Below are 20,482 nucleotides of genomic sequence, written 5' to 3'. Positions count from 1 at the left end.
CACTGCTTCTGCCACCGCTCTTTCCTGGGTCCTCCCTCTCTCTCGACAGGTGGGTTGTCAGGGTCTCCCAGACCATTTGCAGGGCCCCTAGGGGGGCCTGGACTCTCCCATGAGTTCCTGTTATCCTGGACATCTCAAGGTTTGCTGAGCTGGACTTCCAGCTGAGTGTGGCTGTCCCCGACAGGAACCTGCCAGGTCACTGGGCCTTGGAGCAGGTGTGCCCACACGGTCCACTGGCCCGAGCCCGGAACACGCCCTCACTGGCCTCTGGAACACGGTGTGCTGGGGACTCCACCTTCCTGGGGAGCTGTAACAACTGTTCCCACTCCTCAGGGGACACCTCCAGGGAGTGGCGAGGCGGCCATGGGAGGCACAAAGCAGGCTAGGAACGTTCTCCCTGTGCCAGGCCTTGGGGCCCAAAGTGCAGGCATCTGGAACAGTGGCCCCTGGGCATCCAGCACCCCCCCAACTGCTGCTGGCCCCTCGCAAGGGCAGCTGCCCGCCCCTCCTGCATTATTTCTCCCAGCTGGAACAAATGGAGGGAATTCCCTGGTGGTCCATTGGTTAAGACTCCGCGCTCCCACTGCAGGGGGCGTGGGTTCGATCCCTGGTCGGGGAATTAAGACCCCACATGCAAGTCACTTCCCCTTCCTGAGCCTCAGCTTGTCTCCATCTGTAAAATGGGTATGTGTACAGTGAGGATTCCATGAGCTATGCATACCAAGTGCAGAACTGAGCCCTGGGAGCCGGAGCAGCTTCTCCCCACCCCCATCTCCTGCTTGGGGCTTCTCCTGGGAGGCACCAGCTCCAGGGAGGCCTTGCTTCCCAGCCAGTTGTTAGCACCCCATGAATGACCCCCTAGGGAGTGCAGCCCCCTGTTGCTGGCCCCTGGGGACACCTGCCTTCACCCATCCGTCCACAGTGTCCCGACGGCAGAGTGAGCCAGGAGAGTCCCTCCGGGAGTTGTCTCTGAGCAGGGGTGGCCCTAGCAGAATCAGGGGAGGGTTCTCTGTTTTTCTCTTTTACCCCGTCCCCACCCCTCCCCAGACCCGCCAGATTGTCCACCCAGACTGTCCCGCTTTCCATGTGGGTGACTCCCTGCCCCGGAGCCTCAGCTCTCAGACCCACAGAAGGGGGGCTGGCCCAGCAGCCTCCTCACTGTTGAGGTCCCAGGGGGTGGTGGGGCCGCCCTGCCCTGCGCCCCACAAGGCCTGTCTTGTGCAAGCCTCTCCTCTTCCAGAATCCAAACCTGGGGGGCTGGGGGGAGCTGGCAGCAGTGAGGCAGAACCTGAGCGGCCGGGGGGGGGGGGGCGGGGGGCGACAGGCAGTTTAGAGCCGCTGGGTGGGGGGCGGGCAGCAAGCAGTTAATCAGAAGGGCCACTTGGCTTGTGGCTGCATCGAAGCTGTCCCCCTCACGAGGCCACCCCAAGGCAGCCCCTGCGAACCGTGGACCCGGAGGAGGCCCCTCTCCTCCTGGCCCCTCCCCCCACTCTCCACAAGCCCCCTCCTTCCCCCCTTCCTCTCATCCCCACAACTTCGCAGGCTTCCTAGGCTTTGGTTAGAAAACAGGCAGAGACCCACCCAGGCTAGGTGTGTGCATGCGTGTATTGTGCTGTGCGCATGTGTGCACACGTGCACGTGTGCACAGGTGCAAGTATGTGTGTGGTGCCTTGTGCACGCGTGCACGTGTGTGCCTTTGTGCACATGCTTGTGCATGGGTGCTCGTGTATGTGTACACTATGCATGTGTGCACACGTGCACGTGTGTGTGTGTGTGCTCGCGTGTGTGCCTGTGTGAGCGGCGTGAGGCCTCGAGGAGGGGCCCGCCGGGCTCGGGAGGGGATTTAAAGCTGCTTCCGCGGCTGCCGGCGTGAGCGCTCCTGATAAACACCCCGGAGCCGAAGCGCTGCCGGCGGCGGGAGGCTGCGTATCAGAGCTCCTGGCAGGCTCGCAAAAAGCTGTCCTCGGCCCCGCGAGCCGCTCTATCAGCCCACGGAGGGAGGGCGGGGGAGGCAGGAGGGAGGGAGGGAAGAAGTATTTGCTTCAGCCCTTAATCACGGAATTTGAAATCCCAGCAAGTCGGTGCCGTTTATTTTCAGAGGCTGTCGAGGCGGGTTTCAGCGTTTAAAAGAAAAGGAGGATAAAAAACATTTGCATTTCCCTCCCTCTCTGCTCTCTCCTCTCTCCCCCTCACTCTCTGCTCACCTCGCTGCCAGTTGGGGCTGTGTGTTGGGGAAGGGATGCCAGAGAGAGATTTTTCAAGGCGCTTCGGGCACCGGCCAGTGTGGGGGGCAGCCCCGGTCAGAGGCAAGGGTGTCGGTGTGATGGGTGGGGGGGAGGACCAAGCCTGGTGGAAGGGGACAAGGGGTGGAGGTGGGGAGCCAGGCTTGGCCGGGGCTGCTGTTTTGGGGGGTGCTGGGGGCTGTCGGCGGGGCTCTCCTGGGTCCCTTCAGAAAGGAGCCCTGGCCCCCAAATTTGCCCCAGCCCCGGCGGACCCCACCAACTCTTCCTGGCTTCTGCAGTGGAAGTGTAGGATGTTGAGGCTGCCAGGGGAGCTAGGACACCCCCCGGGGCAACACCCTCCCTGCACAGATAGGGAACTGAGGCCTGGAAGCGGAGAATGACACGGGCAAGGTCACACCCTGGCAGGACCAGGGCAAGGAGGGAGGCTAACTGGGTGTTAAGCATATGCTGGATGCCAAGCGCTATGCAGCACCAAGTACGGGGCTCTGATCGGCGCTGGACGCGGAGCTGGGGTCTGGGCAAGGAGGTCTTTGCCATCAGATGGACCAACCAGGGCTCCAAAGCCAGCCGTGATGCTTTCCAGCACAGTGACCTTGGCCATGGCCTTCTCTCTGACCTTCAGCCGGAGCCCATGGTACCTCCCACGAGGACCATGTCAATGTGTGCACTGCATTGCGGAGGTGGCTCTGTCACCAGCATCCTTCCCGTGTCCACCGCACTCACTGTTCTTGCCTGGTGTCTCTTGGGGAATGACTTGGTGGTTGGATGATTCTGTCCTTGAAGAGGCTGGGGCACAGAACCCCCCTGGGTCTGCTCCCCAGGGCTCCCTTCTGAGACTCAGTTTCCTCACTGGTGAAATGAGAAAACCCACAGAATTACGGTCGTATTTCGATGAGTTAATGCATGTGAAGCCCTGGGCAGAACACAGAGCACTGGGAGGTGCCCTCCCACCGCCATGGTGATGATGACTTTTAGCTTTATGAGTATGTGCCCACCTGTCTCACTCTGAAGATTCCAGACGTCTCTAGGCCAAGACCCTGCGGTTCATCTCAGAATGCCTCTTGGTCCCAACTTAAGGGAGTGATGCTGAAAGGTGCCCAGTAGTCCCCCTGCTGAGGCAGATGGAGAGAAAGCCATCTGGAGGGGAGAAAAGAACCCCGGCCCTGTGGATGGACCCCCCACTTTGCCTGAACTGAGGCTGGGAAGTAAGTTCTGGTATCTTTTGCAGACACCCAGGATGCCCCACTCCCCGCCCCCCCCCACCATTTGCTGATTTTTTTAATTAGCAAAATGAGCCATCTTCATTGTTACACCACAGAAGGTATAAAGAAAATAGTAAAATCGTCTCCCTCCCAACACCTCCCAATTCAACTCCCTAGATAACCAGCGTCCAGAGATTAAGACTTCTGTCTTAAGTTTCTTCTGTCAATAGAAGCCCATCTAAATACTTCTTTTGATAAAAGTCGGGCAGTGCTCTACATCCTGTTTGGCAATTTATTTTCCTTTACACATTACAGTCTCCTTTCCAGGTCTATACGTGTGGTGACCTCGCTCTTCCTCGTGACTGAATAGTGTTCCCTTGTGCGCATGCCCCTGCGCGCGGTGATCCAGTCCCCGGTGGATGGGCACAGAGGTTGTGTCCACTCTTGCCCTCTCAGGGCTGCAGAGAACGGGCTGGCCTTCCACAGCAGGCAGCGTTGTTGGCATCGGAGGGGCCGCTGTACTGAGGGTGCACGGGGAGGACAAGGGCGTCTGGGGGAGCCCCCCACCCTTCCCCAGGGACAGGCTGGTTGGTGCCCTGCTAGGACCAGGGCTGGGTGGGGAAGATAGCCTCAGGGAAAGCAGGGTCCTGGGGTCCCAGCCCTCAACCCTGCAGGGGAAGGAAACCCCTCACCCGGCCACCTGGGGGCCCCGGGGTGTGGAAGCCGTGCGGAGAGGACCCAGTCTGGGCTGTTCCGGCCGAGCCCCTCCCCACCTCCCTGCCCTGAGGAGGTGGAGCCGTCTGTGTCCCTCGGGGCGGGGGGGGGGGGGGGGGGGGGGGGCAGTAGCCATCTCCCTCTCCTCCGCCTTTAGCACCTTCTGTGGCCCCCCGTCCCTGCCTCCCTCTCCCCTCCAAACTGCCCCCGCCCACCAGAGGGGGACCCCAAACCTTGCATCCACGGAGAGAGCCTAAGTCAGCCAGGAGCGGCTCTGTGTGCAGCGAGGTGGGCCTTTGTTCATGATTTTGTTGTTTGTGCATCGAAGGGAACATTCAGTGTGGCTTCTGGAGACAGGCTGACCCGTGTTCAGTGACAGCTCCATCCGTCCCAAGCTCCAAATCCTCGAGCCTCAGTTTCCCAGTTGTGGTACCCAACTTCCCCATGGGGGCACCGACAGCACCTGCTTCACAGGGGTGGTGGGAACTCCGTGAAGGGGTCCATGCGAAGCCTTCACGAGTCTCCTGACCCGCAACAAGTTCTCAATGAACGCCCGCTATTGTCATTACTATTTTTGTTATTATTCCTAATCATGACGTTTTCAAAAATCTGCAGTACAAAAAGACCGCCTCTGAGTTGGGTGTCAAAACCAAGAAAAAGTCTGCCGTGGTGTGTGTGCTGTGGGTGGTGTGTGGTATGTGATGTACGGTGTGCGTGTGAGGGTGTTATGTTTGATGTGTGTGTGGTATGTGTGTTAAGTATGGAGTGTGTGGGGTGTGTTACATATGGTATGTGTGTGAAGAGGTGTGAATGCAGTATGTGTGGTGTGTGCAGCATATGTGAATGCGGTGTGCGGTATGCATGTGTGCATGTGTGTCCTATGTATGTCAGGGTGTCCTCACACCATCTTTTGTGCCCTCTGCCCCCTGCCAGGCACTCTCTCCATTATCTCGGGCCCCTGGACTCTGTCCCTCTCCCCGGGAATCACTGTCACACCTACATCTTCCTTGTTACTGAAGGACAAGCCTGTTGACCTGGTGGCCTGGGAAGACCCGAGGACAACCCTGGGAAGCCTAAGAGGCCCCCCCTTCCCTAACTACGTCCCCATCCGGCCCCACCCCACAGTCTCTTTGAACACGGGTCCACGTGGGCCTCATGTTCGGTGGGGTTTAGGTCAGCATCACCACTGGCTGTGGGAAGTTGCTTCTACCTCTCGGGCCTCAGTTTCCCCATCTGGAAAACAAGGATAAGAACAATAAGGTCCTAAGATTGTTTAAGCTCCTCATTTGCTCCCAACAGACAAACAAACAAGCGAACAAACAAAACAAATGAACCAGAAAATGCTCAACGTTCCCAGAGACACTGAGAGCAGGAAGAGGTGTGTCCAAGCAGGCGATCCGCACAGACTCACATAGTACACAGGCTCCTGGGATGGAGCGAGACTCTTCCTCTCCCTTTCCCCCAAGAGTTGTGTTATTGTAAGCCCCCTGCCCTCCTCAGTGGCTCTGGCAGTATTTCTAGATTTGCTGGGCAGGGTGAGCCAGGTGGAGCTGAGCTAAAAGGTGGGGTGTGAGCTCCCCAAGGAATGGGCTCTTCTGACACCCTGAGAACATTGCCACGGCCAACATTCCTGAGCGTGCCCCATGGGCCATATCTTGAGCCAGCCCCTCCTCACCAAGTGTTTTCTCACCCCGGATGCCGAGAAGAGAAGTGACAGGAGTAAGACCCCATGTGCGTGTAGACCCTTAGGGCTTTTTCAAGGCATGTTCGTAGATCTTGTTTATCATACTAGACAGTGAACAAGTCTCTTCCTCTCTCAAGGCCTCAGTTTTCTTATCTGTAAAATGGGGCTATGACGATGAGTCAATGAGCTGAGGATGTGAGGCTGCCGGCCCAAAGCCCCACATCTGGTAAATGTGAACCAGTGTTAACTCTTGTGGTGGATGGGGCCATTGTGCCCAGTGATTCTGGACCCTAAGAAGGTGACACCTCCCTGCCCCGGGGTCAGCGACTCACCGTGCCTCCCTATGGGCAGAACATACTTCCACACCCACTGGCAGCAGGCTTGGCCACGTGAATTGCTCTGACCAATGAACTGTGAGAAGTGACCACATGCCAGTGCCTGGCAGAAGCCTGAAAATCTATCCTGTGGTTATGCCAGCTCTCTGGCTCTTTTCTCTCAGGTTTACACGTCCTAGATAGGGGCTGCATCTTCAGCCTGGACCCCAAAATAAAGATAGCATGTGAAGCAGAGTGGTGCAGTGGAGGGGCAAGCAAACTGTGGGCAGCATTAAACCTGAAGGAAGATAAACCTTGGCTATGGTAATGTACTTATATTTAGGGAATGCTTGTTATGTAGCATAACCTAGCAAAATCTGACCAATACAGAAATTGGCAGCATCAAAAATTTGTAGCACTGGCTCTAAGAGTAGGTAACAGATGACAGGTGACAAGGAATCAGTTATTGGGGGTAGGAGAGATGGTGACCCATGTTATACAGTGGGAAACATTTGGGAAGATTCTTGTCCACAGTAACTTGCAAAGCTGATACTATACTGCACTTGTGGCTTTAGCTGAAGAGCTTGGGAAACAGAAATGTCTAGAATGTCTTTTCGCTACATGTCATGGGCTGAATCAAGTCCCCGCAATTCATATGTTGAAGCCCTAACCCCCAGTACCTCAGAATGTGACTGTATTTGGAGACAGGGTCCTTAAAGAGGTGATTAAGATAAAATGAAGTCTTCAGGGTGGGCCCTAATCCAACATGACTGGTGTCCTTCTAAGAAGAGGAAATTTACATACAAATGTGTACAGAGGAAAGGCGTTGCGAAGACAGGGAGAATGTGGCCCTCTACACACCAAGGAGAGAGGCCTGGAACAGACCCTTCCTTCCGGGTCTTCAGAAGGAACGAGCCCACTGACACCTTGATTGTGAGAACCAGCCTCCAGAATTGTGAGAAAATAAAGTTCTGTTGTACTTTGTTACAGCAGCCCTAGAAACTCATACACTGCCTTTCACAAGCACATCAGAGATGCCCTCTGAAAGGAATTAGCCTGCTTACAAGCAGGAAAGACAGGGAAAGGGAAAATTCAGAAATTGTGGGTTTGCAGGGTTGAAAAATGCAACGATTTCTCATCTCTAGCCAGTGAAAGGGAAAGGAAGCAGGAGCTCCACAGGCCCGGTGCCCAGAGGCCTGGAGCCCACGGGAGGATGCAGAGATGGCATTAGGGGAAGGGGGCCCCTGTAGGGTGCTGAGCTTGGGTGTAAACACCTCATCCCCAGTGGAAAAAGGTGGCATTCCCCACCCCCACCCTAGCAGTTTGTCTTCCAGAAAACCTAGAGAGAAAACCCAGTCCCATTGTGGGAAAAGCCTGCTCTTTGCCTGACAAGTGGGCGCAACAGACCCAGGTCCTGCCCCTCCGGCAGTTAGCAGATTCCGCAAATTCGGAAATGACATTTTAGTAAAAGTTCTAATACGTGGGTGTTTGGAATACATGATGTGACCTTGGAGCAGATAATGAGTTTAAATTTTAACTGTCTGTGTCCCCAGAAATGTATTGTCTGAGAAGTCTAATTGTAAATTTGAATCTTTACGTAGAGGCCTGCAAAATGGGTAATCCACAAATAATCAATAAAGAATATTCTAGACTTATGAAGAAATAATAAAACTAAGAAATGCCGGGGCTTCCCCGGTGGCGCAGCGGTTAAGAATCTGCCTGCTGGACTTCCCTGGTGGTGCAGTGGTTAAGAATCTGCCTGCTAACGCAGGGGACACAGGTTGGAACCCTGGTCTGGGAAGATCCCACATGCCGCGGAGCAACTAAGCCCGTGCGCCACAACTACTGAGCCTGCGCTCTAGAGCCCACGTGCCACAGCTACTGCAGTCCGCGTGCCTAGAGCCCGTGCTCCGCAATAAGAGAAGCCACCGCAATGAGAAGCCCGCACACCGCAAGGAAGAGTAGCCCTCACTCACCGCAAATAGAGAGAGCCCGTGCGCAGCAACGAAGACCCAATGCAGCCAAAAATAAATAAATAAATATAAATAAATTTATTTTTTTAAAAAAAGAAATGTCTCGGGTGATAGAGTCTAGTTAAGACCCAGTGTCAGGGTAAAGATTGCATAGGCATATGACCAGCACTCCCTTGGTTAAAACCTCTGGTGAGGGGCTTCCCTGGTGGCGCGGTGATTGAGAGTCCGTCTGCCAATGCAGGGGACATGGGTTCGTGCCCCGGTCCGGGAAGATCCCACATGCTGCGGAGTGGCTGGGCCTGTGAGCCATGGCAGCTGAGTCTGCGCGTCCGGAGCCTGTGCTCCGCAACGGGAGAGGCCGCAACAGTGAGAGGCCCGCGTACCGCAAAAAAAAAAAACAAAAAACCCTCTGGTGAGCTCAAGATACCTGTGATAAAGTCTAGAGAGGCAAGTCTAGAAAAAGTGGATGCATCTTCAGCATAAGAAGCTGAATGGCAACAAATAGAGAAAGGGTAACTAAGTTCTGAAGATGGTCACACCGTCAAAAGAGCTGCCAGTCTGGACTAAAAGAGGCTGTGACCGTTCACGACTTCAAACAGCATCTGGACCCCAAAGGGAGGAAAGCTGATGAGCCCCATCGATGTGGCCAAGGAGTGATGGGAAAGGAAGTCCTCCCAGAGGGTGACCCAGGGGCCACAGGGAACAGGGGGCTGGGAGCAGTTCTGAGGGAGCACAGATTGAAGAGTGTTTTCTTCACCTGGGGGAGGTGACCCCCACAGTGTCCACCCAGCGGGACTCAGGATCGCCACGCACAGTGCCTGCGGCTTCCCTCCCAGCCCTCCCCCTTCTAAAGGAGCATGTCTGCAGGTTACCCTGTCCCTCTTCCACCCCTGAGTATCAGGCGTGTGGATGAATTGCTAGGGCCGCCATAACAAGTACCAGACTAGGAGGCTTAAACAGCAGAGATTTACTTTCTCCCAGTTCTGGAGGCTGGAAGTCCAAGAGTAAGGTGTCAGCAGGGTTGGTTTCTTCTGAGGCCTCTCTCCTGGGCTTGTAGACGGCCTTCTTCTCATTGTGTCCTCACACGGTCTTTTCTCTGTGTGCACACACACGTGTCTGGTGTCTTTCTGTGTGTCCCTCTTCTTACAAGGACACTGGTAGGTTAGGGCCCACCGTAAAGGCCTCATTTTAACTTAATTACCTCTTGGGAATTCCCTGGATGCCCAGTGGTTAGGACTCTGCACTTTCACTGCCGGGGCCCAGGTTCAATCCTTGGTCAGGGAGCTAAGCTCCTGAAAGCCGTGTGGCACGGCCAAAAAACAAACAAACAAAACCCCAAAAGTAATTACCTCTTATAAGATACATCCAAACATGGTTACATTCTGAGATACTGATGGCTGGGACTTCAACATGCAAATTTTGGGGAGACACAATTCAGTCTATAACTGTGTGTGAGACCAGAAAACGTTACCCCATATACAGAGCTCCGCATCAAGAGAAGCATGGGGCGTGGGGTGGCATTGACGCAGTTGCATTTAGCCGGCAGCTGGGCTGGAAGGTCCAAGAAGTCTTACTTTGTAGGTTCGGAACCTCAGTGCTCCCCCACTGGCCCCTCTCTTTTCTCTCCCTCCCTCCCTCCCTCCCTCCCTCTCTCTCTCCCCCTCCCTCTCCAGGGCTTCCTCACAGCATGGTGGGTTTTTACATGGCGGCTGGCTTCCAAGAAGGAGCATTCCAGGAAGGGTGCAGAGGCTTCAAAGCCAATCCTGGGGCCAGCCCGGATTCAAGGGGAGAGGGAAAAAAACACCAGCTAGGTCTTGATGGGAGGATGACAGAGAGCCTGCAGCCATCTTTAATCTCCCACATGCTCTAGAAAGGGCCATTACACAAGCTCCACGTTCCATACGATACAAGTCCAATTGGTGAGACGTCTACTCACCTTGGGCCCTTTATATTTCTACATCCCTCCATTCTCAGATATTCAAAGTCCTTAAATGCATCCATTTTTCTAGAAGTAATACCTGGTGAGTCTGGCACCTCAAAACACCACCTATTCTTCCTCATCTGCGGAACTCTCTGAGGGCGGCAACCCAACCTAGGAAGTCACCCTAGTCTTCACAGTTGGGCTCAGATGCAGTGAACCCCTGAGTCATGCTCTCCACAAGTGTGGGGGCATTGCCTGTCGGGGCTGAGTCCTGACCTTGGACCCGTCTGGACCCTCACATGGGAACCCTGTGGCTCAGAGAGGTTATGTGACTTGCCCAAGGTCACTCAGCTAGGAAGTAGTAGCAGAGCCAGGATTTGAACCCATGGCTCTTTTGCTCCCGAGTTCTTAGCCACTGGGGTCTCCTGCCTCACAGTCTGTAAGTGGTCTACAGATATTTAGGATATTTAGTAAGTGGATAAATAAACTACTTGGTGTTTCCTTTGGCAACCTGGGAGGTTCTGGACGCAGTCACAGGGGTGTTTCAATCTCAAGAGTTGACTAGAAGTCTAGAAACTAGAGTTAAGGTAGGATGCATTAACCGGAATCCACTTTCCTCCCCTGCCCTCAGGGGAAAAGTGGGTGCTTTTAATGCAGAATATGGAAAATGCGCAAAAATAATAGCGACTTTGACATCCAATGAGAGCTCGCAGTGCCCAGCCACGGTCCTGAGAACCCTCCATAGATTAACTTCATTTACTTTTCCCAGGGACCTGATGAGCTTAGGGGACATCATTATTCCCATTTTACTTATGAGGAAATTGAGGCACAGAGTAGGTTAAGTCTGAGCTTCTCAAACGATCTGTGGTGAAGGAACTTTCAGAAAAAAAAATTCCAATCTGTGGGAAGTGACGCTTTTGTAATCTAGACAGTCGCAATTGGATGTAGGCAGTGCCAAACTGCTGTGGATGTTTCTAAATGATCGGTTTCTATGCTTCTCTTATCATGTCAACAAACAGTGTGTGGGCCAGCACCAGCTTGTGGACCCCACTTTGGGCTGCACAGCATCGAGTGGCTTGCCAATGGTTATCCAGCTGGTCAGCGATGGGGCCAGGATCTGGATCTGAATCCGAGCTCTTGACCACTCACTCTGTCAGCAGGAGGGATGGAGAAGGGTTTGGCCATTGAGTATAGATCGTAATAAGTATCTGAGAAAGTAGAGAAAGAACACGGAGTAACTGAAAACCTATAGGTTGGTATCAGAAGTGTTAAGGAGTTTGTGCAAAATTCCAGCGCTACTATCGAGAGAACTGGGGCGAGAATAAAAGGGCTGCTGAGAGCTATTGCCGTGGGTTGTGAATTAGACCTCTTTGATGTTCTTTGGGGAACAAGTGAGTTCAGAAAACTCATTTAAATTACTTTCGACGGCTGGACTATTAAGTCAGTCAGCGCTGAGACTGAGCTATGTGGAACCTCGGCTTTTATTTGGGTTACACCGACATGAGCTTAGGTCTCTGCACATCTCTCTCCACCCCCAAAGAATTTAAACCACCACCAAGTTGTGACCTACTGAGGGTTCAATGAGCACTTTGGGAATGAATGAGTAATGAACAAACAGGTAAATGGTCAGACATAAAGTCCTTCTTACAAGTCCATTGGGTGCAAGACTCCAAGAGAAAATGCTGGATATAGAGGACCAGGAGGGGAAGCAAGCCCTCCACATGTCAAAAGTGACCATCATTAAATTATAGGATTAAAAGTGGTCTTATTGTCTGTATTGAGCTTATCTGTATTTTCTACAATATCTATAACAAGTATGTCTTACTTTTGTAGTAAACATGAAGTTATTTGGGAGGAAATAAACAGTCCCTACTTTAAGTGTGCCCCCAGTTCAATTGGAGAAAAGATGGTCAGATCACGGAGAGTAAGGATCTAGGCAAACGGGAGGTGCTCAATGCGTTTGGCTTAAATTTCAGTCATGCACCGGAAGGAAGGAGACCCTTTCTGAGAAGGGCACTTTTCTTTATTTCTTTATCTCTTGCGCCCGTAGGTACCACTGTCCTTAGTCTGTAGGCTCACCGTGGGCAAGGCCAGGTTGCCTGGACTGATGCCCCCCACCTAGTGCTGGGTCCGTAACAGCCACCGTTGGCCCCCCATGGGGATGGCAAAGTCTATCTATCTGCGTGGTTTACTTCTCCTTCCGGTTCTCTGGTCTGTTCAGTTTCCAAGGGGACGAGGGATGGGGACAGCCTGGGGACCTCAGAAGACCAGGCAGAAGAGGCCGCCTGCTTCCCCTCCCTCTGGGCCTCTGTGGCTGGCTGTGCCTGCGGCATGGCCTGTCTCCTTCCTTTCTTCTAATTTCCCATCACCTGGCTGGGCCCCTGGGGCAGAGTGCAGGCTCCTGGGGCCACAGTCCCAGCTTCTCTCCCCCTTCCCCTCCCAGCTCCTGTCTCTCCCCTTTCTGGCTGCCTCAGCTCCTGCTCAAGGTCAAGGAACGAACAGACCTTTCCCTGGAGCCAGCCACGGAGAGGACGCCTCCAGCTAAAATCCAATTCTGAGTCAGGGCCAGGGCTTTCTCTTTCCTGTGAATGTGAAGACAGGAAGGAAATTTTCTGTAGCCATAAAATCAGTGAAAAAAAAAAAAAGTTTTGTAGGCAGAGAAGAAGCCAAGGCACAAATAACACATGGAAATGGTCAGACCTGGAGAGGGAGGGTCTGGGGGTAAACTCGAATATCCTTGTAGCTTTTAGCAATATCTTCTTTCACCTGAGGGCCAACCAGGTGTTGGTCGTGGGATTGAGAACATAGGATGGCTCCCTGGCTTTTGGGGACAGAATGGGGGGGGGGGTGTCTAAGTGGAGTCAAGTGTGGGGATGAGCAGGGAGGTGAAGACTCAGGATGTTTCTAGGCTTTGGGTCAAGACAGTCCAGTGGCTGGAGCCAGGACCATGGTTTTGGAGACCCAATATGACTAGCAATGAACTTGATGGATTTCTAATCTTAGAGGGATGAACCTGGAACCCAGAGAAGGCAGCGCTGGCCAACTTGGGAAGGGTCTTATAGGCAATGAGAGCGATTTAGGACTTTACCCAGAGGACAGATAGAAGCCATGAAAGGTTTAAGTGGGAGAATCGAATGGTCAAGTGTCTAATGTGGAAAGATCTCTCTCATTGCACCGTGCACGTGGCCTCATGGAGAGCAAGCCTGGAGGAAGGGAGAGCAGCAAGGAGGCTGCCACTCTGATCCAGGTTGGTGGCTGAGCAGGTGGAGAGAAGATTCAGGGTATGTCAGAGGAGGGAGGTATGACAGGTCTGGGTGACTGACTCACACGGCGGTGGCACTGGGGAGAGAGGAACGGGAAGAGGATGGCGCCCAGGCTTTTGGGCAGAGTGACTGGGTGTATGGAAGGGGTTCCGCAGAGGAAGAAGGGGAGGATTTGGGAGCAGGATACATATTTTTATTTCTTGAATATTTTTTTGAGTTTTGACCAAGTACCACGGGACAGGACACCAAGAAGGATAAGGCATAGCTCTGACCCAGAGAAGCCAGAATTCACACATATCAAGAAAAAGCCTGGGCTTCCCTGGTGGTGCAGTGGTTGGGGGTCCGCCTGCCGGTGCGGGGGACACGGGTTCGGTCCCTGGTCCAGGAGGATCCCACATGCTGCGGAGCGGCTGGGCCCGTGAGCCACAATTACTGAGCCTGTGCTCTGGAGCCAGCGGGCCACAGCTACTGAGTCAGCGAGCCACAACTACTGAGCCCACATGACACAGCTGCTGAGGCCCGCATGCCTAGGGCCCGTGCTCTGCAGCAAGAGAAGCCACAACAATGAGAAGCCCACCCACCGCAACGAAGACCCAACGCAGCCAAAAATAAATAAAATAAAGAAAGAAAGAAAGAAAGAAAGAAAGAAAGAAAGAAAGAAAGAAAGAGCAAGCCTGTAAGGGTGGGGCTGTAGGGATCTAACCCTGAGACATTGGGACTTCGGGGGATGGAGAGGTGGGGGAGGGCTGCAGGAACTGGACGGGCCTATTTGGAGGGGTCAGTGATGAGCAGCTGCAGGACCGCGACTTGGCCTTCCACATCCTTCACACCCCTTCCCACGAGCCCGTGTGCCTGGCTCTATGCCAGGCAAGGTGTCCCCGCTTGATGCCCTCCCCCTGCTGCCCACTCCAGCCTCAGAGCTGGCCTCTCCCTGGCTCTCTGGTAAACTACTCTCTCTTAAGCTAAAACCAAAACGCGACCCGGTGTTTCCCTAAGGGGCCTTTGTCTCTCGTCTCCCATCTGGCTGGGAAACACTCTCCGTTCCACATTTTACCTGGATTGCTTCTACCCATTCTTTATGTCTCAGCTTAGAGGGTCTTTGTCCTGGAAGCCTTTCCTGTCGCCTAAATCTGGGCTGATTGTGCCTCTCCTGTGCTGAAGAAACATTCTTTGGGTGGATGCATGGGGAATGAATGGACATTTGGATGAGTGGATGAATGAATGAAGGAATGAATGGGGGAGATGAATGAATGGAGATGGGTGAATGGATGGGGGATGGATGGCTGCATAGATGAACTAATGGATAGATGGGTGAAGGGGACGATTGGTGAACTAGGTAGATGGATGGTTGGGTAGATGAAGAGCAGAGGGTGAACTGGTTAGGTGGGAGGTAGGGTAGGTGGGACAGGTGAATAGGTAGGTGGGTTAGCGGATGGAGGTGGATGGAGAGTGGCGGGCATGTGGAAAGGAGACTGGATGTAAAGGAAGGGAAAGGAGACGAGGCTGGCTCAGGCATGCGGAAATTTGTGGAAGGCCCAGCGTGTCCAAGGCAGCAGTGGAGTCGGAATCTTGTTCTCCTTACTCCTTCCTCTGACCCCTCGGCTTCCTCAGACCATTCTGCTCCCACATTGGAGGGACCCAGCTCTGGGCACTGCAGTCAGAGATGTAACTGGCACCAGGAACCTTCTTCCATTTTCCCTTTTTTTTTTTTTTTTTTTTGCGGTACGTGAGCCTCTCACTGTTGTGGCCTCTCCCGTTGCGGAGCACAGGCTCCGCGCGCGCAGGCTCAGCGGCCATGGCTCACGGGCCCAGCCGCTCCGCGGCATGTGGGATCTTCCCGGACCGGGGCACGAACCCGCGTCCCCTGCATCGGCAGGCGGACTCTCAACCACTGCGCCACCAGGGCAGCCCTTCCCTCTTTTGTATAACTCTTCATCTTGTGGATTTTTTCCCAGCTGGTCTGATTACTGACAATGCCCTGCGTCTGGGGATGAACTAAGAGATTTCCGTCTCTCCGTAGCCATTTTCCTCCCGCTTCCTTCCTCGCCTTCTCCACCCTCCTCCTCCTCTGCTGGGGCCTTGCAGCACAGAGCCGAATACCCACCTGTGCTGGGCCGGTCTGCAAGCACAGCCTTAGCCAGCAGCGGCTGCCTGAGCCCCGTTGCCGTCGGCCCCAACCAGCCCCGGTCCCTGCTGCCTGGTGCCCGCCCCCGCCCGGCAGCTCCGATTTTCAGCTCGGGTTTGATCGCCTGCCAGGATCTTCCAAATGTCAGCTGCAACGTTAGCATCTTTAAGAGAGCGCCCGAGGCGATCTTTAAGCAGGGAGGCTGGGGCCCCATGCTGATGAGAGGAGCGGGCTCCGGGCTGACAGCTCTGCCTGCTGCCTCCCAGCCGCAGTTCTGGGAGCCTGTGGCCCCCCAGTCTTTGGACCTGGACAGTACTTGGGTTTATTTTTAAGTCTGGATGAAGCAGGGCTTTGCCAGGAGTTGAGCTCGATCCCCATCGCCTCCCCCTACCAGGGAGCCCCAGGAGGGAGAGGGGGCCGGTGTTGTCACTGCTCTACCCCCAAGGCCAGCGTGAGGACTGACCCTGAGGGGGAGGGGATAAACATTTGTTAATCAAATGACCGCACGAGCATCCTAAGCTGCCCCAAAGAGCGAATGCTGAATAGGGTGCTTTCTCCCTCACCTTCGCCTTGAGGGTGAGATGCTCAGGGTGAGGGGAGACGAGCAAAGGCTCCAGCCTTTGGAGTCAGACCGACAGATCCAGCATGTGGGAGCTGTGTGACTTTGGGAAAGTTGCTGGCCCTCTCTGAGCCTTGGCTTTTCTTTTTAATAAATTTATTTACTTATTTATTTAAGGCTGCGTTGGGTCTTCTCGTTGCTGCGCACCGGCTTTCTCTAGTTGCGGCGAGCGGGGGCTACTCTTCCTTGTGGTGCGGGGCTTTCTCATTGCCATGGCTTCTCTTGTTGTGGAGCACGGGCTCTAGGCGCGCGGGCTTCAGTAGTTGTGGCTCGCGGGCTCTAGAGTGCAGGCTCAGTAGTTGTGGCACACAGGCTTAGTTGCTCCGCGGCACGTGGGATCTTCCCGGACCAGGGCTCGAACCTGTGTCCCCTGCATTGGCAGGCAGATTCTTAACCACTGCGCCACCAGGGAGGTCCCTCAGAGCCTCAGCTTTATCATCAATGAAATGTGCAAGAGGATAGAATGCCAGCCACGTAGCTGTTGGGAGGATCCACGAGCTAATGATATGGGGACACTGGGTACAGTGCCAGCACATAGTAGGGACTCAAGGGAGTCGGTCCCCTTCCTCTCTTTCCCCTTTCTGCCCCTCCGCTGCCCCTATGGCTTTGCAGGTGCTATTCCTTCTGCCACGAAGGCCCTTCTCCAATCACCCTTGTCCTTCCAGATCCTGAGCACGCCCCTGCTCTGGGACCCCTCCTCACCCGCCCAGTCCAGGCACAGTTGACACTCCTCCTCAGGTCTCCCAGGACAGAGTTCGCGCCTGACACCCACGCAGTGTGACTGTGGTTTCTGTTCCAAGCCAAGGGTCGGCACGTTTCTTGGGGGCAGAAAATATTTGTATTGATTCTAGAGTCTTAAACAGGTCCTAGTACACAGCCGATGCAGAATGGATGAATGAATGAGTGAATGAATGCCTAGTTAGTTGGTGTGGGCAGAATCAAGGGACGTTTCTGGAAGGTTTTAGTAATAAGAGAATGTACACCTCAAAGGCTGAGCCCTGCTAACACCTTCAAAAAACTCCCCATGGTGTTGGTGAAAGGCTGTTGCCTTTTCCCAAAATGCCACGTTTCTCTCGGATCCTCGGAACAAGGATGATTATTCTCAGTTTTCAGTTGCCGTTTGTCACACGGCGGGTTGGAGGAAGGTGCCTGGTCCAGACCATTCTTCTGATCCTTGGTCCCTGGACTGGTGGGTCACGGCCCATCCCATGGCCGCCACTGGTGCCCATGGCATACTCCCCAGTGCCCTGATGATCAATGCCCTTTGCAGAGTGGTAAGGCTATGGAAGTGGCCTCCATATTGGTGACTTGGTCTATTTCCACATTTTTGAGGCCTTTCACTTGAGACTGAAATGCCCAGATGGGGAGGTGAAGTGACTCAGAAGCACCTAGAGGCCAGATCCCACCCAAGGGGAGGCAAGCAGGGGAGAGCAGCCTGAACCTCTTACACTGGAGTTGCGGTCTTGATGGGGACCAGTTGGAACTGGTGTGCTGAACTGGGGGATGGGGAATTGGTACACTTCCACAGAGAGGACAGGATCAGCACCCAGCTCACATAAGCATATGTTTAAAAACTGAAAGGTGAAGGAACCGGACTCAGAATGGTTATAGAATAAAAACAGAATGAATAGACGAATGAATGGTGGGTGAGTGGTAGGTGGATGGATGGATACACGGGTGGGTGGTGGTTGGCTGGGTGATGGCTAGATGACTGGATGAGTTGATGGATGAATAGATGGGTAGATAAATGGATGGATGGATGGTGGATAGATGAGTGGGTGGGTGGATGGGTGAAGAGGGGAAGATGGATGCGTAAATGGGTTTACGCAGGGGTGGGTAGGTGAGTGGATCGGCGGATGGATGGATAGATGGGAGATGGGTGGATGGATGAGTAGATGGATGAGTGGACGGATGGATGGTGGATGGAGATGTAGATGGGAAGACGGACAAGTGAATGGGTTCATGGATGGGTGGGTGGGTAAGCGTGTAAGTACATGGATAGATGGGTGGATAGATGGGAAGATGGATGAATGAGTGGGTAGGTGGGTGAGTGGATGGATGGGCAGATGGTGGCTGGGTGGAGGGATCTGCAGATGATAGGACAGGAAGCATAGGATGGACAGGAAGATGGATGGGGAGTGGGATAGGTGGATGGGTGAGTGGGTGGATAGAGGTAGCGTTGGTGTAGAGTGAAGAGCAAACTGGTTGAGGGTTAGGGAATCTTGCCACTGCCCCATTCTCACCCTTATGCCCTACGGGCCTTGTGCTGGTCATCTGACCTTCTTGGACGTCAGCTTCCTTACCTGCCTAAAAGGGCAATAGTCCCCGCCCTCACCCACTACCCAGGGATCAGAAAAGACCCCTGGCTGTGAGTACTCCCTGGCACCATGACCTCTCCAGCCCTCCTGACCAATGTCACCCTGCCCATGTGCCCATCCTGTGCTGAGCTTCCTCTTTCCCGTGCCCAGGGCACTTCTGTGCAGTTTCCATCAACGCTTTTTAATAGAGGTCAAGGGAATTCTGTTCACAGCCCAGTCCAGCAGGGCAACATCCACAGTCCAGCATGGGCAACACCCACAGCCCTGAGTCTGGTCGAGCTTGGCTGTTATGCGCTGGGGTTAAGAGGCCATCTCTCAGATCAGGAAGCGGCAGCTCTGGCACTCAGTGCGGTGGGACCTGAGGCAGGTCAACACCCCTCTCTGAGCCTCACTTTCCCCACCTGAAAACAGGGCTAGCAGCAGCCACCCAAGGAGGGTGCCTAAGAGGCCCCACGACGCAACACACGTGGGTGTTCAGCCCAGCATGGGGCCCAGGGCTGGGCTCGGAGAGGCAGAGCTGCCCTTGCTACTATCTTCACCAGAACCGAATGCTGGCCCGAAGGGCTTGCTGTAGAATGAGCCTCCTGGGGGCGAAGGTCTGGCTGCACGCGGGCTTGTGGAACGGGGAAGTTCCCGGGAGTCAAGTACCCCCTGGTACAGGCAGGCTCACAGCCACAGTAGCCAGCTCGGAGGACAACTGTGTGGCGGCTTTGTGGCCTCACGTGTACCTCGTTCTCGACAGCCCACAGCCTGGCGCTTCCCCTTGCCAGCTGGGTGACCCTGGGCAAGCGACCTCCCCTCTCTGAGTCTTGTTTTCCTCACCTGTAAAAGGGGGGTTTCGGAGTTACCGCTGTGCTTTCTCATTTGCCTCCCAGCAAGGGGGTGGGACCAGCACCCTTCACTGCTGGAGAGGCAAATGCTGGGGTCCAGAGAGGTTCTAGATCGACTTAAGTGCGGAGCTAGGATAGGAATGCAGCCCCCTCCCGAGCACCCAACCTGCCCTAAGTATTCTAGCTGAAGCCTTGGGCTGAACTTTGGGCTCTGGGGCCCCCATCCCGCCTGCTACTGCTACTCCCGGCCAATGCCTGACACTTCCTGGCCAGGGTGGAGTCCTTGCTGTGAGCGGGCGGGGGCGCGGGGGGTGTCACGGGGCTCTCCTTGACATGGAGCCTTGAGAGACTGCCCCCCAGGGGACCCTCCCCCAACACCCGCAGACCCAAGGGGCACCCACAGAGTCCACGGGAGTTTGGGCAGCCCAAGTGACCTGGTTGTTGGGTCAGTGCCCCCTCAGACCTGGTGCCAGGGGACAGGAATGGGGACCCAGGGCCCCTGGGGGTGGCAGCAGTGCAAGATCCCAGCCCCCACCAGCCCTAGGGTCCCCTCTCCCCTTCCCCAACTGCTGCAGACTCTGGTTAAAATGGCATGCCACCATCTGTCATCCTTCCCCCACTCCATGGGCTGGCTGTGACTCTGACTCGGGGACTTCCTTGCCTGTAAACAGGAGGCAGGCAGGTCCCCAGGGCCAGGGGGGTGATGGGCCTGATGCTGGCCCAGGGCTGCTGAGCTGGGGAGGAACCCGTGGGTGGGCGGGCAGGATACCAGGTACCAGGGGGTCTCCAAGCCCTCCCGCAGCGGTGCTCCTACCCCCCAGGGGTCCCTCAGTGACCCTGGCCCCCATCTGCACCCACCCCCTTCCCTGAGCTCCTCCAGCTGCCTGGATCGCTCACATCCGCCCCCGCCTTGCTTCTGCTGTGTTTAGAGAATTTCAAATCAATACCTGGGTCTGAGAGCGTTGATGGACCCTCCCTAACGAGGGTTGCCTCCCTGGGCAGCCTGCATCCCGCCCCAGGCATCTTTGCTTTACAACCGGGAAAACCCAGACCAGAAAGCAGGGCAGTGGGAGAGCTGGGGGTAGACCAGAACTCACCCCGGACCTGGCCCTGGCTTCAGCTTTGCCTCGCAGTCGGAAGCAGCAAGGGGGAGGGAGGGAGGAGTGACACAGAGGTGAAAGGCTCTGAAACTGTAAACAAGCCTCCTGGCCTCACTTTTCCCATCTGGGGAATGGGGGAGTCAAGGCTGCTCGGAAAGAGTATCTTTTGAGCCAGA

The 20,482-nt window shown here is 54.8% G+C and overlaps 1 long non-coding RNA gene across 2 annotated transcripts; it reads right to left on the bottom strand.

Annotated features, from left to right (window-relative positions):
- Positions 1-3,738: 3,738 nt before the first annotated feature.
- LOC132426492 (uncharacterized) lies at positions 3,739-20,331 on the bottom strand. 2 transcript variants are annotated; one of them, XR_009519710.1, is made up of 4 exons: positions 20,304-20,331; positions 5,370-5,392; positions 4,393-4,622; positions 3,739-3,966 (listed from the first exon to the last, which is right to left on the bottom strand). It is a non-coding gene; the product is annotated as an uncharacterized lncRNA (long non-coding RNA). The 2 variants fall into 2 exon arrangements; XR_009519711.1 differs by lacking the exon at positions 20,304-20,331 and adding an exon at positions 12,556-12,600.
- Between the last annotated feature and the right edge of the window lie 151 nt (positions 20,332-20,482).

Source organism: Delphinus delphis, chromosome 6 (assembly GCF_949987515.2).
Source record: "Delphinus delphis chromosome 6, mDelDel1.2, whole genome shotgun sequence".
Lineage (NCBI taxonomy): Eukaryota > Metazoa > Chordata > Mammalia > Artiodactyla > Delphinidae > Delphinus > Delphinus delphis.
This window is presented reverse-complemented; position numbering and strand designations above follow the sequence as displayed.